The sequence below is a fragment of the Nicotiana tabacum genome, chromosome 10, assembly GCF_000715075.1.
Source record: "Nicotiana tabacum cultivar K326 chromosome 10, ASM71507v2, whole genome shotgun sequence".
In the NCBI taxonomy this organism is placed as follows: Eukaryota; Viridiplantae; Streptophyta; class Magnoliopsida; order Solanales; family Solanaceae; genus Nicotiana; species Nicotiana tabacum.
Window position 1 is genome coordinate 82,012,782 of NC_134089.1, and position 15,568 is coordinate 82,028,349.

The window sequence follows — 15,568 nt, forward strand, 5'->3', positions numbered from 1 at the left end:
AGGTTACAGTTCAGTTTTGAACGGAAAGTCATGAATTCTTAGGCAGCACGGATAGTTTCAGATGATTAAGGAAGTGGTAGTGCTAATTGGGGTGAATTGATGAGGGCATGTGTTTCAAAAAAGACAATATGATTAGGTTGATGGTACTTCGGTAGTATCGCGACACTTTCTTGTTAGATTGACTGGTGATATTCGAGTTTGCTTGGTGGTACATGGAAATTTTTGAGTATCTATCGTGGAATGATTTGGGTATTTGAGGCGTAACATGTATTCGGACGGCGAAATTGGGATCGGATATGGTGATTCATGCGCCATATGGATTTGGAGACAGGGAAGTTCTCACATTCAGGCTATGTTGTAGTTGTGAGTCGTGTGTATTGGCACTGTTTAGTGACTATCAGGGTTTGGAGACCCAAGTGGATCTTTCTTTGTTTGGTATGTTAGATTCTGGATGTGATATTGGGGATTAGAGTGGTTATCTCCATGTTGGGTTATTCTGTACTATTGCGCTATGGGCTATTCCGGAAATGCCATGGGTTGAATAGCGAGGTGCATCGGATTAAGTCCTGGTAGAGTGGTTTTACATTTCGAAGACTTAGCGGACGGCTAGGAAGGATTTGTCTTTCTTACTTGGGCTCTTGTGATGAGTGTCAATGCTGAGGCTCCTCATATTGATTCAGTTCCAATGGTGAGGGACTTTTCGGATGTGTTTCATGTGGCCGGGCATGTCGCCGGGCAGGGTTGTTGATTTCGGTATTGATTTGGTGCTGGGCACCGTATTGTATGGCTCCGACAGGAGTTGTAGTAGTGGAAGGAGCAGCTTCAGGCTTCCTTGATAAGGAGTTCGTTGGCAGGCCAATGTGGATGCGTGTTCTAGCTGAGTCGGCTTGGTTGGCCCTGAATTGTATTGTTGAGAGATAGGTTGATTCGACCATTATTGAGCTTACTAGTGAATCTGGGAGATCTATGAGTTGCCTTTCTGTATTGCGAGATGTTATGATTTGTTGGTTATGGGCACACATGGTGCGGTTCTATTGGGGATCATAGTGGAAGTCGAGCGGAAAGAGTAATTGAGTGTTGCTCGGTGAACGGCGTATTGGTTATGTCCTATCGGGTTTGCGTGGTATATGTTACTTGTTTCACCGTAGGTATAATGATCTGCTTTGGTTCCAAACATCAAATTGTGCGTGGTTGTCAATTTCGAGCATAGTGACTTGAGGTGTCTCATGTGGAGCAGTGTTTGGATAGGATCGCACATTGCATCGAAGCTATATGGAGATATGACCTTGCGGGCTAGATTCGTGTGTTCTATTCCATGATGTGAGACGGGTTCTCTGCTTTGTGTTGTGGTGGTATTGGCGAGCTTGAAGTAAGGCTCTTTCATTTGAGTCACTTTCATGATTAGAGTATGTTCGAATCGTTGCTTATTGGTGCGTGTATTATACTAGTTGCGGCTTAGGCCTCTATTGATGTGTCATGTCACCAGGGTGGTGTGTAGAGGAGATCGTTGGGATCATTAATGAATACAAACGGATTCTATTTCAGCATGTTGGAAGGATAATATCGAGGTTCGGCTTAGAAATTTGCTATGGTCCTTGCCAAAGGAGAAGTAGCCTTATGGATGGTTGATCTGAGAAATGGTTATGATTTATTGCGTGTTTCCTTTATCATTGGCAGTATATGGAAGTGTTGGAACGAGACTTTAGTTGATAAGAGGCTTTTTTTATCGGTATTCCGTTGTTATGTGCAGCTACTGTGATTAGAAGTTTTCGCTACGAGTGTTTGAGTTATGTGGTATATCATGTGATTGCACCTGAGATAGCAGATATGGTTTGTTACAGCTTGTTCGGACTTATTCACAGTATAAATGTGAGATTCTGATCGTATTGAGGATTTTAGAAGTAGAAATGTGGTTCTATGGTTTATGGACTAGGATGGATTATGAAATTTCAGTTATATTGTGTTATCGGACCTATATGAGATAGGGTGACGTGGGATCACCCCGGGTATATGCATGGTAAAGTTATTCAGCTACGGGTTGGATTTTAGAACAGCTCTGGGTACGTTCGAGGACGAACGTATGTTTAAGTGGGGGAGGATGTAACGACCCGGCCGGTCGTTTTGAGCTTTTGCACTTTGATCGCCAGTTCTCGGGCATGACTTGCCCCGTATGATGTATTATGACTGATGTAAATCGTTGATTTTGGTTTTCACGGAAATCGGTACGAATTTGAAAGAACAGTCTCAGTTGAAAGCTTTGAATTTAAAAGGTTTGACCAAGAGTTGACTTATTTGTATATGAGCTCAGAACGGAATTTTTATGATTTGGTTAGCTTTGTTGGGTGATTTGCGACTCAGGAGCGTGATCAGAAGTGGTTTTGGAAGTCCGGTGTAGAATTAGGCTTGAATTGGCGAAGTTTGTATTTTGGCAATTTCCGGTTGATAGGTGAGATTTTGATCCGTGGGTCGGAATGGAATTCCGAAAGTTGTTGTAGCTTCGTTATGTCATTTGGGATGTGTGTGCAAAATTTCAAGTCATTCGGACGTGTTTTGGTTGGATTTTTTATCAAAAGTGTATTTCGGAAGTTTTTGAAAAACTTAGGCTTAAATTCGATGTAAATTGGTGGATTTGGTGTTTTTTGGGTGTTTTGATGATTGGAACAAGTTTGAACGAGGTTTTAAGATGTGTTGGTGCTTTTGGTTGAGGTCCCGGGGGCCTCGGGTGAGTTTCGGATGGTCAATCGGACCATTTTTGGCTTTGAGAGTTGCAGAAAATGCTGTTCAGCTGTTGCAGAAGAATTTTCTCTTCGCGTTCGTGGGTGGAGCATCGCGTTCACGTAGAAGGATTTGAGGAAGGCCAAAATTAAGCCTTCGCGTTGGCGTAGAAGGATTTGAGGAAGGCCATAATTAAGCCTTCACGTTCGCGAAAGGATGGGAAGCAGTGCATCGCGTTCGCGATAAGGCACTCGCGATCGCGTAGAGCAAATTGGGGTCCAAGGCATTTTGTTCATTGCGTTCGCGTAAGGTTGTCGCGTTCGCGAAGGTGTAGGAGGCAGAAGCATCGCGTTCGCTATAGGGTGACGCATTCGCGTAGGGCAAAATTTGGTCAACACAAGTTTATGCTTCGCGAATGCGAGGCGTTGACCGCTTTCGCGAAGAAGGAAGGGTCAGACCTGGGCAGAAAGTTATAAGTCATTTTATATGCGATTTTAGCCATTTTTCCTCCATAGTTGACCATGTTGAGAGCTCTTTGAGGGACATTGAAGAGGGATTTAAGGAGAATTTATTGGAGGTAAGATTTTTGAACCTAAAACGTTATTCTATTGTGAAATTAACCTAGAAATTAATGGAAATTTAGCTAAAAATGGATTAACTAGGGCTTGGGATTTTGAACTTTTGAATTGGGATTCGAGGGACCATTTGAGGTCGGAATTGAGAACTTTTGGTATGTATGTACTCGTGGGGTGATAAGGAATCTAATGATGTGAAAATTTCTGAGTTTCGAGAAGTGGGTCCGGGGCTCTCGTTTTGCCAATTTCGGGATTTTCGATGTTTTTCGATTGTTTTCGATTGGGTATTGTTCCCTTAGCCTATTGTGACGTATTCATTGTAGTTTTGGTCAGATTCAATGTGCGAGGAGTCCGATTTGAGAGGCAAGGGCATAGCGAGCTAGAGTTTTGACCGGCTTGAGGTGGGTAATGATTGTAAATGATATCCTAAGGGTTTGAAACCCCGGATTGCACATCGTAGTGCTTTATTGAGGTGAGACACGCGCTGGATGACGAGCGTGGGGTCTTTTACTATTGGGGATTGTGACTTGGTCCGTCCCGATTGATGATTTTACCGCATATTTGACTGAAACTTATTTGCAATCATTATGTTTTGGGCTGATTGCCATATTTGGGCTTCGTGCCAGCTATTTGAACCCTTCAGGGACTATTGTTGATATTTCCTCACTGTTTTGATTTTATACTTGAACTCAGTCATGTATTTTCCCGTTGTTTTCAAAACTCAGCCAAGTTTATTTTGCTTTAACACTTGAAACGATATTTCCAATAATATTTTTGGGCTGAGCATCATGTTTTACTGCTGCCCTAGGGGCTTATGTGATTTTTGACTGAGTAAGGCCGAGGGTCTGTATTGTGAGGATACTTTTGGATCGGGCTGCATGCCGCAGCAGTGAGATACTGATTGATTATGAGGTGGAGGGCCTGAGATATGTACGCCACGAGGTGGCTTGTGATTTATATGAGGCCGCGAGCCTAGATTTGATATCACGAGATGGCTTGATATTGCGCTTGGACCATAAGGGGGCCCTCCCGGAGTCTGCACACCCCCAGTGAGCACCGTCGACGTAAAATATGGATCGGTCTGCACGCCGCAGCGATATATGGATCGGGCTACACGCCGCAGCGGTGTTGATATTGTTCTATTTGTTTACTTTATCTCATTTGTCTGCCATTATCTGTTATTTGTGCTACTCCATGTGATATATATATGATTGCATGGCATTATCTGTTAATTGAGTATTGTGCCCGATGGGTGGATTTTCGTGCTTATCTGCACTATTCGTTTTGCACTCATTTGCGTAACTGTTGAGAAAGTCATTTTCAAAAGAGGTTTAAACTGAACTAAGATATTTCTAAAGATTTCACAGCTTCACTATTTTTCTCAAAGGGTTTTCACTGCTTCTATACAACATGTTGGTTGCTTTACGTGATTTCTTACTGCTCAGTTGTTATTTACCTTTATTACTCACTGAGTCGGAGTACTCATATTACTCCCTGCACCTTGTGTGCAGATGTAGGTATTTATACACTCGGTAGCGGGTTTTTGGCTGATCAGAGGCAGAGTTATCGGAGTTTAGCGAGATGGTTGTCGGCGTTCGCAGCACCACTTTTCTCCCTTTTGTTCATTATTCCTATTTTGTATTATTTGACATTTTAGCTGTATTTACACCCTAATAGATGCTCGTGACTTGTGACACCCCGGTTTGGGCTGTATCGGGATGGTTTCTTCTATTGTCATCGTTATTTTCCGGAAATTATGGCTGTTATAACATGTTTAGAACTGTTTATGATAATTAACTGTTTAAAAGAAGTGTTCCATTTTGGTCTGGCTGGCCTTGTCTTCACGAGAGGCTCCATCACGACTGGGTTCGGGAATTGGGTCGTGATAAGTTGGTATCAGAGTCTAGGTTACATAGGTCTCACGAGTCATGAGCAGGTTTAGTAGAGTCTCGCGGATCGGTGCGGAGATGTATGTATTTATCCTCAAGAGGCTGCGGAACCTTTAGGAAAACTTCACATTCTTGAATTCTTATCGTGCGTCCGTGATTTAGCTTGAAAAGTAACTTGTGAAATTCCTTCCACGTGTTCGTATGCGCGCATGAGCGCTCAGTATCAGACGTGCCTTGATGGCTTGTGATTCCCTGATCGAGGTGCGAGATGTGATCTATGTGAGTTTGATGTTGGGCCAGTCTAGAGAACTTGAGGCCGGATTTTTGCCTGTGGCTTGAGCATCGAGGTGCTGATTGTGTGAGCAAATGTGTTGCACTTATATATTCAGTATTGCCCCAATTAGTGAAAGTGACGGCTGGATGACTATGTGATGAATATGTTAGTACTGCGAGATGTATCTATATGACTTGGAAGTGACGAGGAAGGCCTGTTGGAGGATAGAAGGACTATTAGGTGCTTGATTTCCATCTGGATTTGAGTTATAGCCCGAGTTGTGGGCGTGTGAAGAATCTCTTCATGTTTCCTAGTTGGGGGTGAAGTAAATTTCATGTTGCGGTACGAGTTCAGACTCAGAAAGACTAAGCAACATCGTACGATTTGTGACGGTGGAAGGTATACAGAAATGTTAATGGAAGGCAAAGCAGATGGGTTATCCCCTGCGAAGAATTCTGGGGTTGTGTGATCCTTATGTGTCTGTTAGAAGATCTTATTTATCAGTGGAATATAAGTGTTGAAATTTGAATGTGGGTCGCTTCAGAGAGCAAGCTTGACTATTGCACGAGTGAATTGCGAGAATTGCAGAAGAGTTAAAGTACTAGATGATCTGTGTTTTCACAGGCTTACAAAGGATTCGAGTTAAATATCACTATGGTATTATGGCATCAATAAAGTACAAGTGTTATGAGTTGTTGAGAGTATTTTGATCTATGGCTCCGAGCCAAGTGGGGGAGTCTGTTGTGAGTAGTTGATTGCACAGTTAGGTGCTACGTTGGTTCCAGTTGGAGGAGTGCGGGTGAATCAGTTATGGCTTCCGAAAATTGAGAGTGGGGATGACTCGAGTAAAGGAAGAAAAATTCTTAACAAGGTATATAGTATGCTTCATAAGTGTGTAAGAATCACAGAATGTCTTAAGTTGTTGTTGGTAAAGAATGCTCGATGCATAGAGCAGGAAGTTGCTTGGATGTGTTGGGATGAGGATTTCATTCTGCGGTGTCAAAGTGCTAATGAGGCACTGGCGGTTCTGTTCATTTGATCAGGCTAATTGCAGTTTGAATAGGGTGAACGACTCTCAAGAATGGTTCTAATGTGTTCAAGATTTTACATATAACAGTTGGGTAAGTTAAGTTGTATATGTGGTTAGAGACTGAGTTCTTATTGGAAGATGTCGAGACTTGTGGTATTTTCCTTACAAATTATGAGATTCTATGTATCAGTACCAGGAAGGTAAAGGTAACTGATATAGATTTGCAGGAAGTCTCTTCAGAGCAAAGTACCTTGATCGTGGTGCTCGTGGGAATATCTGAGAAAGTATTCAGCGGCTTATGAGCCGTAGACGGTTTGGCATTATGCTTGGGTCCCGTGTGGTAAGTCTAGGTTGAGGAATTGTGATGTTATAGCAAGAATGAGTATTAAGTTGAAGGTAAATCAGAAGGAAATTTAGATAGATGAAATAGTTTGATAGTAGACCGAATCGGTATGGTAAGGATATGATTAATTCCTTGTGTGTGTTCAAGGTAATGAGTTCTTTCAGGTATTTTGTGGCGATGCTCTTAGGTTTTGATGCCTTGATTAGCTTGATCGAGTTAGAAGGATTTAGTCCTGACATGTCTGAATTGTGCAAAGGGAACTCGGAGAGTTCTTGATAGTTTTTACCACGGTTTGGAGATGTATACTTTCTATGGGCATGCGGAGCAAGGAGCATGGGATGTATAGTGATTTTTCTTCTAGATTGGTACCAATGGAAAGTTCTTGACTAGTTGAGTACGTAGATGTTTGTGGCTCGGAAGGAAGATGAAGTTCTCATGTTATCCTGAGATGGTATGGTATATACGGTAGGTTGTGGAGGATTGACAATTGCGAGTGGAAGGTTACAGTTCAGTTTTGAACGGAAAGTCATGAATTCTTAGGCAGCACGGATAGTTTCAGATGATTAAGGAAGTAGTAGTGCTAATTGGGGTGAATTGATGAGGGCATGTATTTCAAAAAAGACAATGTGATTAGGTTGATGGTACTTCGGTAGTATCCCGGCACTTTCTTGTTAGATTGACTGGTGATATTCGAGTTTGCTTGGTGGTACAGGGAAATTTTTGAGTATCTATCGTGGAATGATTTGGGTATTTGAGGCGTAACATGTATTCGGACGGCGAAATTGGGATCGGATATGGTGATTCGTGCGCCATATGGATTTAGAGACAGGGAAGTTCTCACATTCAGGCTATGTTGTAGTTGTGAGTCATGTGTATCGGCACTGTTTAGTGACTATCAGGGTTTGGAGACCCAAGTAGATCTTTCTTTGTTTGGTATGTTAGATTCTGGATGTGATATTGGGGATTAGAGTGGTTATCTCCATGTTGGGTTATTCTGTATTATTGCGCTATGGGCTATTCCGGAAATGCCACGGGTTGAATAGCGAGGTGCGTCGGATTAAGTCCTGGTAGAGTGGTTTTACATTTCGAAGACTTAGCGGACGGCTAGGAAGGATTTGTCTTTCTTACTTGGGCTCTTATGATGAGTGTCAATGCTGAGGCTCCTCATATTGATTCAGTTCCAATGGTGAGGGACTTTTCGGATGTGTTTCATGTGGCCGGGCATGTCGCAGGGCAGGGTTGTTGATTTTGGTATTGATTTGGTGCTGGGCACCGTATTGTATGGCTCCGACAGGAGTTGTAGTAGTGGAAGGAGCAGCTTCAGGCTTCCTTGATAAGGAGTTCGTTGGCAGGCCAATGTGGATGCGTGTTCTAGCTGAGTCGGCTTGGTTGGCCCTGAATTGTATTGTTGAGAGATAGGTTGATTCGACCATTATTGAGCTTACTAGTGAATCTGGGAGATCTATGAGTTGCCTTTCTGTATTGCGAGATGTTATGATTTGTTGGTTATGGGCACACATGGTGCGGTTCTATTGGGGATCATAGTGGAAGTCGAGCGGAAAGAGTAATTGAGTGTTGCTCGGTGAACGGCGTATTGGTTATGTCCTATCGGGTTTGCGTGGTATATGTTACTTGTTTCACCGTAGGTATAATGATCTGCTTTGGTTCCAAACATCAAATTGTGCGTGGTTGTCAATTTCGAGCATAGTGACTTGAGGTGTCTCATGTGGAGCAGTGTTTGGATAGGATCGCACATTGCATCGAAGCTATATGGAGATATGACCTTGCGGGCTAGATTCGTGTGTTCTATTCCATGATGTGAGACGGGTTCTCTGCTTTGTGTTGTGGTGGTATTGGCGAGCTTGAAGTAAGGCTCTTTCATTTGAGTCACTTTCATGATTAGAGTATGTTCGGATCGTTGCTTATTGGTGCGTGTATTATACTAGTTGCGGCTTAGGCCTCTATTGATGTGTCATGTCACCAGGGTGGTGTGTAGAGGAGATCGTTGGGATCATTAATGAATACAAACGGATTCTATTTCAGCATGTTGGAAGGATAATATCGAGGTTCGGCTTAGAAATTTGCTATGGTCCTTGCCAAAGGAGAAGTAGCCTTATGGATGGTTGATCTGAGAAATGGTTATGATTTATTGCGTGTTTCCTTTATCATTGGCAGTATATGGAAGTGTTGGAACGAGACTTTAGTTGATAAGAGGCTTTTTTTATCGGTATTCCGTTGTTATGTGCAGCTGCTGTGATTAGAAGTTTTCGCTACGAGTGTTTGAGTTATGTGGTATATCATGTGATTGCACCTGAGATAGCAGATATGGTTTGTTACAGCTTGTTCGGACTTATTCACAATATAAATGTGAGATTCTGATCGTATTGAGGATTTTAGAAGTAGAAATGTGGTTCTATGGTTTATGAACTAGGATGGATTATGAAATTTCAGTTATATTGTGTTATCGGACCTATATGAGATAGGGTGACGTGGGATCACCCCCGGGTATATGCATGGTAAAGTTATTCAGCTACGGGTTGGATTTTAGAATAGCTTTGGGTACGTTCGAGAACGAACATATGTTTAAGTGGGGGAGGATGTAACGACCCGGCCGGTCATTTTGAGCTTTTGCACTTTGATCGCCAGTTCTCGGGCATGACTTGCCCCGTATGATGTATTATGACTGATGTAAATCGTTGATTTTGGTTTTCACGGAAATCGGTACGAATTTGAAAGAACAGTCTCAGTTGAAAGCTTTGAATTTAAAAGGTTTGACCAAGAGTTGACTTAATTGTATATGAGCTCGGAACGGAATTTTTATGATTTGGTTAGCTTTGTTGGGTGATTTGCGACTCAGGAGCGTGATCGGAAGTGGTTTTGGAGGTCCGGTGTAGAATTAGGCTTGAATTGGCGAAGTTTGTATTTTGGCGATTTCCGGTTGATAGGTGAGATTTTGATCCGAGGGTCAGAATGGAAATCTAAGAGTTGTTGTAGCTTCGTTATGTCATTTGGGATGTGTATGCAAAATTTCAGGTCATTCAGACGTGTTTTGGTTGGGTTTTTTATCGAAAGCGTATTTCGGAAGTTTTAGAAAAACTTAGGCTTGAATTCGATGTAAATTGGTGGATTTGGTGGTTTTTTGGGGTTCTTTGATGATTGGAACAAGTTTGAACGAGGTTTTAAGATGTGTTTGTGCTTTTGGTTGAGGTCCCGGGGGCCTCGGGTGAGTTTCGGACGGTCAATTGGACATTTTTGGCTTTGAGAGTTGCAGAAATTGTTGTTCAGCTGTTGCAGAAGAATTTTCTCTTTGCGTTCGCGGATGGAGCATCGCGTTCACGTAGAAGGATTTGAGGAAGGCCAAAATTAAGCCTTCGCGTTCGCGTAGAAGGATTTGAGGAAGGCCATAATTAAGCCTTCGCGTTAGCGAGACGTGCCTCGCATTCGCGAAAGGATGGGAAGCAGTGCATCGCGTTCGCGAGAAGGCACTCGCGATCGCGTAGAGCAAATTGGGGACCAAGGCATTTTGTTCATTGCGTTCGTGTAAGGTTGTCGCATTCGCGAAGGTGTAGGAGGCAGAAGCATCGCGTTCGTGATAGGGTGACGCGTTCGCGTAGGGCAAAATTTGGTCAACGTAAGTTTGTGCTTCGCGAACGCGAGGCGTTGACCGCGTTCGCGAAGAAGGAAAGGTCAGACCTGGGCAGAAAGTTTATAAGTTATTTTATCTGCGATTTTAGCCATTTTTCCTCCATAGTTGACCATTTTGAGAGCTCTTTGAGGGATATTGAAGAGGGATTCAAGGAGAATTTATTAGAGGTAAGATTTTTGAACCTAAAATATGATTCTATTGTGAAATTAACCTAGAAATTAATGGAAATTTAGCTAAAAATGGAAGAACTAGGGCTTGGGATTTTGAACTTTTGAATTGGGATTCGAGGGACCATTTGAGGTCGGAATTGAGAACTTTTGGTATGTATGTACTCGTGGGGTGATAAGGAATCTAATGATGTGAAAATTTTTGAGTTTCGAGAGGTGGGCCTGGGGCTCGGGTTTTGCCAATTTCGGGATTTTCGATGTTTTTCGATTGTTTTCGATTGGGTATTGTTCCCTTAGCCTATTGTGACGTATTCGTTGTAGTTTTGGTCAGATTCGACGCGCAAGGAGGCCGATTTGAGAGGCAAGGGCATAGCGAGCTAGAGTTTTGGCCGGCTTGAGGTGAGTAATGATTGTAAATGATATCCTAAGGGTTTGAAAACCTCGGATTGCACATCGTAGTGATGTATTGAGGTGAGACATGTGTTGGATGACGAGCATGGGGTCTTTTACTATTGGGGATTGTGACTTGGTCCGTCCCGATTGATGATTTTACCGCATATTTGACTGAAACTTATTTGCGATCATTATGTTTTGGGCTGATTGCCATATTTGGGCTTCGTGCCAGCTATTTGAACCATTCGGGGACTATTATTGATATTTCTTCACTGTTTTGATTTTATACTTGAACTCAGTCATGTATTTTTCCGCTGTTTTCAAAACTCAGCCAAGTTTATTTTGCTTTAACACTTGACACGATATTTCCAATAATATGTTTGGGCTGAGCATCATATTTTACTGCTGCCCGAGGGGCTTATGTGTGAGGATACGTTTGGATCGGGCTGCACGTTGCAGCAGTGAGATACTGATTGATTATGAGGCCGAGGTCCTGAGATATGTACGCCACGAGGTGGCTTGTGATTTATATGAGGCTGCCGGCCTAGATTTGATGCCACGAGATGGCTTGATATTGCGCTTGGGCCGTAAGGAGCACCTCCCAGAGTCTGCACACCCCCAGTGAGCGTTGTCGACGTAAAATATGGATCGGGCTGCACGCCGCAGCAGTGTTGACATTTTTCTATGTGTTTACTTTATCTCATTTGTCTGCCATTATCTATTGTTTGTGCTACTCCATGTGATATCTATCTGATTGCATGGCATTATCTGTTAATTGAGTGTTGTGCCCGAGGGGCGGATTTCCGTGCTTATCTGCACTATTCGTTTTGCACTCATTTGCGTAACTGTTGAGAAAGTCATTTTCAAAAGAGGTTTAAACTGAACTAAGATATTTCTAAAGATTTCACAGCTTCACTATTTTTCTCAAAGGGTTTTCACTACTTCTATACAGCATGTTGGTTGCTTTACGTGATTTCTTACTACTCAGTTGTTATTTACCTTTATTACTCACTGAGTCGGAGTACTCACATTACTCCCTGCACCTTGTGTGCAGATGCAGGTATTTATACACCCGGTAGCGGGTTTTGGCTGATCAGAGGCAGAGTTATCGAAGTTTAGCGAGGTGGCTGTCGACGTTCACAGCACCGTTTTTCTCCCTTTTGTTCATTATTCCTGTTTTGTATAATTTGACCTTGTAGTTGTATTTACACCCTAATAGATGCTCGTGACTTGTGACACCCGGGTTTGGGCCGCGTGTGGGTTGTATTCCGCACTTAAGAAAGAAATCTTTGTTTAGACTGTGGTTATTTAATTATGCTAAAACGAAGTGTTCCATTTTGGTCTGGCTGGCCTTATCTTCACGAGAGGCTCCATCACGAGCGGGTTCGGAAATTGGGTCGTGACACCAAAAACATTTCCTTTCTTTTTTAGAAGTTATTCTTTTGAAATTCCCCAAAAAATATATATCAAAATTTCAAAAAAGATGTATATATTTTCTTTCTTCTTTTGAAGTTTTTCTTTTTAAAAAAAACAATTCCTCAAAAAAAATTGAGATCCAAAAATATTTTATTTCTTCTTTATAAGTCTTTCTTTCAGATTTTTTTTTTAAAAAAATTTCAAAATAAAAAAATGAGAGTTAGTTTATTTACTTTATTCTTGATTTTTCCGAACTACGCAAGATCTGATTCATGTTCCCACATGATACGTAGGCAACCCACATCAGATTCGATCAACCAAAAAAATGAATGAAAAAATGAAAAAAAGTGAAAAATGGTGATAATAATAAGGACTGACTGAGTCCATTCTAACGTGTCTTATGTTTTGAATTGTGAAGAAAGTTTGAGGTGGTCAGTTTGTGGTAAGCGGACAACACAAGATCTAAGGAAAAATGATAACTGACATTGAAGTTGTTACAAGTGTTCAAGAGACTCAGGGTCAGAGGGTTAAACAAGAGTCTACTGTGTTTGAGGAAAATAGAATACTGAAACAGCAAATGACCAAAATGTGTCAAGCATGGGCCAATGGCCAAGGACAGCCTTGTCATGAGTCACAATCTGCTACCCGATAAGAGCAATACCACTCTCTTGAGTACCATTCGTACTTGTTTGATATTCCTACAAAGAATGGGAAGCCTGCCCAAAATATGGCACATGAGGAAATGACCCAAGGAGTGAAAAGCTTAGAACAACGGTTGAAAAACATGCAAGGGTTGGCAGGTCAGAAGAGCATTGCCTTCAAGGATCTATGTATGTTCCCCGATGTTCACTTGCCACCTGGTTTCAAGACTCCCAAATTTGAAAATCATGATGGACATGGAGACCCCATAGCCCACCTAAAAAGGTATTGCAATCAGCTAAGAGGTGTCGAAAGAAATGAGGAATTGCTAATAGCTTATTTTGGGGAAAGCCTTACGGGAGCAGCCTTCGAATGGTTTATGGATCAAAATACCTCTCACTGGCATGTCTGGGATGACATGGCTCGGGCCTTTGTCAAACAGTTCCAATACAAAATCGACATTGCCCTAGACCGCAATTCCCTTTCAAACCTGAAGAAGAAACCAACTGAAAGTTTCAGGGAATATGGCATTAAATGGAGAGAACAAGAAGCTAGAGTTAAGCCATCCATGGATGACCACGAGCTAATCACTGTCTTCCTTCAGGCTCAAGAGCCATATTACTTTCAAAACATGATGTCTGTAGTTGGCAAATCCTTCTCGGAAGCAATCAAAATGGGAGAAATGGTAGAGAATGGCCTTAAGACGGGCAAAATTATAAGTCAAGCAGTTCTCAAAGCCGCAACTCAGGCTGTCCAGATTGAATCCGATAATTTTGGTGACACAAATGAGAAGGTTGAAGAAATTATGATGACATTAGGGTCGAGAAGAGGTCCTAGGAGAACATCTCGAAGGTATTACCAGCCTCCTCAGGTTTTCCATGACTCACTTGAGCACTGTTATCCACCTCAGAACCCTCAATACTCTGTTGTTTCACCTCAGTTTGTTGCCCGACCACCAAGATACCCCAAAAGGTGAGCACCAGCACCGCAAAATCTTCACCAGCCTCCACAAAATTTTCAAGTGCCCTATAACCCACATCCATGCCAGGGGTATAGAAGGGAACAAAGGTTGAAAGATAATTTTACACCAATAGGAAAGCCCTATGCAAGCTTATTTGAGAAGTTAAAGTATCATGACATGATTGCACCCATTCCTCCAAATCATGTGGACCCACGTGCAAGAAGATTTGACCCATCTAAAAGGTGTGAATACCATTCCAATGCCCAGGAGCACAATGTTGAAAGCTGTCAGAATTTGAAAAGAGAAATAGAAAGGATGATCCAGGAAAAATTGATTGTGATCCAAGATAGTGACGCCCAGAATATCACGCAGAATCCTTTACCTGCACATGATGATGCACACTTTGTGGGGATGATGTCTGGTGAAATGGAGTATGAGAATCCTCTAGGGAACGAAATTGGAGAAGGCTCTGCTGATTCTGATGAGCAAATTTGTGGCTAAATGTTAAGCCTGAGAAATTGAAAAGTCATTCCCTCCTTACTAGGAGGAATCTTGGTAGCTTGTTTTGATGTTTTTCCTACTATGTGGGTTATTTCAAGGTTGTCTTTGTTTTATTGAGTCAAACCCTTCCATCCCTCCATTCTGTCTGTATGAGTCTTGTCTATCTATTTTGTTGTTATTTTCATTAGCCGGGTTATTTTAAGGTTGTAACTCGGATTTTAGGTTGTTTGTCTTGTTGTTTACTCAATGAAATATAGTTTGTCCTTTTGTGTCATTCCATGCATAGTTCTTTTCCCGCTAGTTTGAATTACATGACATGTATGCGGAATTTTTTGCCAGATCTTAGAAAATTGATTTAAGCTTGAATTGGACAACTGAGAAAAAGATACTTTTGAGGATGAAAAATATTTGAAATTACTTGGAATTAAGCCCGAGTAAAATTCAAGTGGAACTAGAATAGTCATACTCGTGGAGGTTAAGAATCTTTACCTTCAAAATCATTGTGAAGATCGGGCTAAGGAAGAATAAATTGAAGCTTGTTGAAAAGTTTGACATTAAGGAATGGAAGGTGTCTTTCGACCACGACACACCAAGAAGATAAACATGTTCATCAATGCCGTGTTTGCGAAAGGATACTATGTTTTGCGTTCTCGAGGCTGGGAGGCCCTTTTTCTGCTATCCAAACACTTTATATCCTTCGCTACCCCTTTTGAGCCTGTGTTATTTTCTTTGACCACCCTCTTTTGGAATCAAGTTTAGAGTCAAGAGTAAAAAAAAATTAAAAAAGAAAATAAAATGAAAAAGAACAAAAAAGAAGAAGTTCTTGTCCCAAGAGTACAAAATAGGGCAATTCTTAGAAAGTTCAAGTGAAAAAAAATGAAGAAGAAAAGAACTGGCAAGAGTCCATTCCCCCAGAAAATAGAAGCTGGGGCAACTTGTTTTGAAAACATCAAAAAAAAGACAAAGAAAAAGAAAGAAAGATGAAAAAAATAGTTAGGTCATATGTTTGAATTATGTTC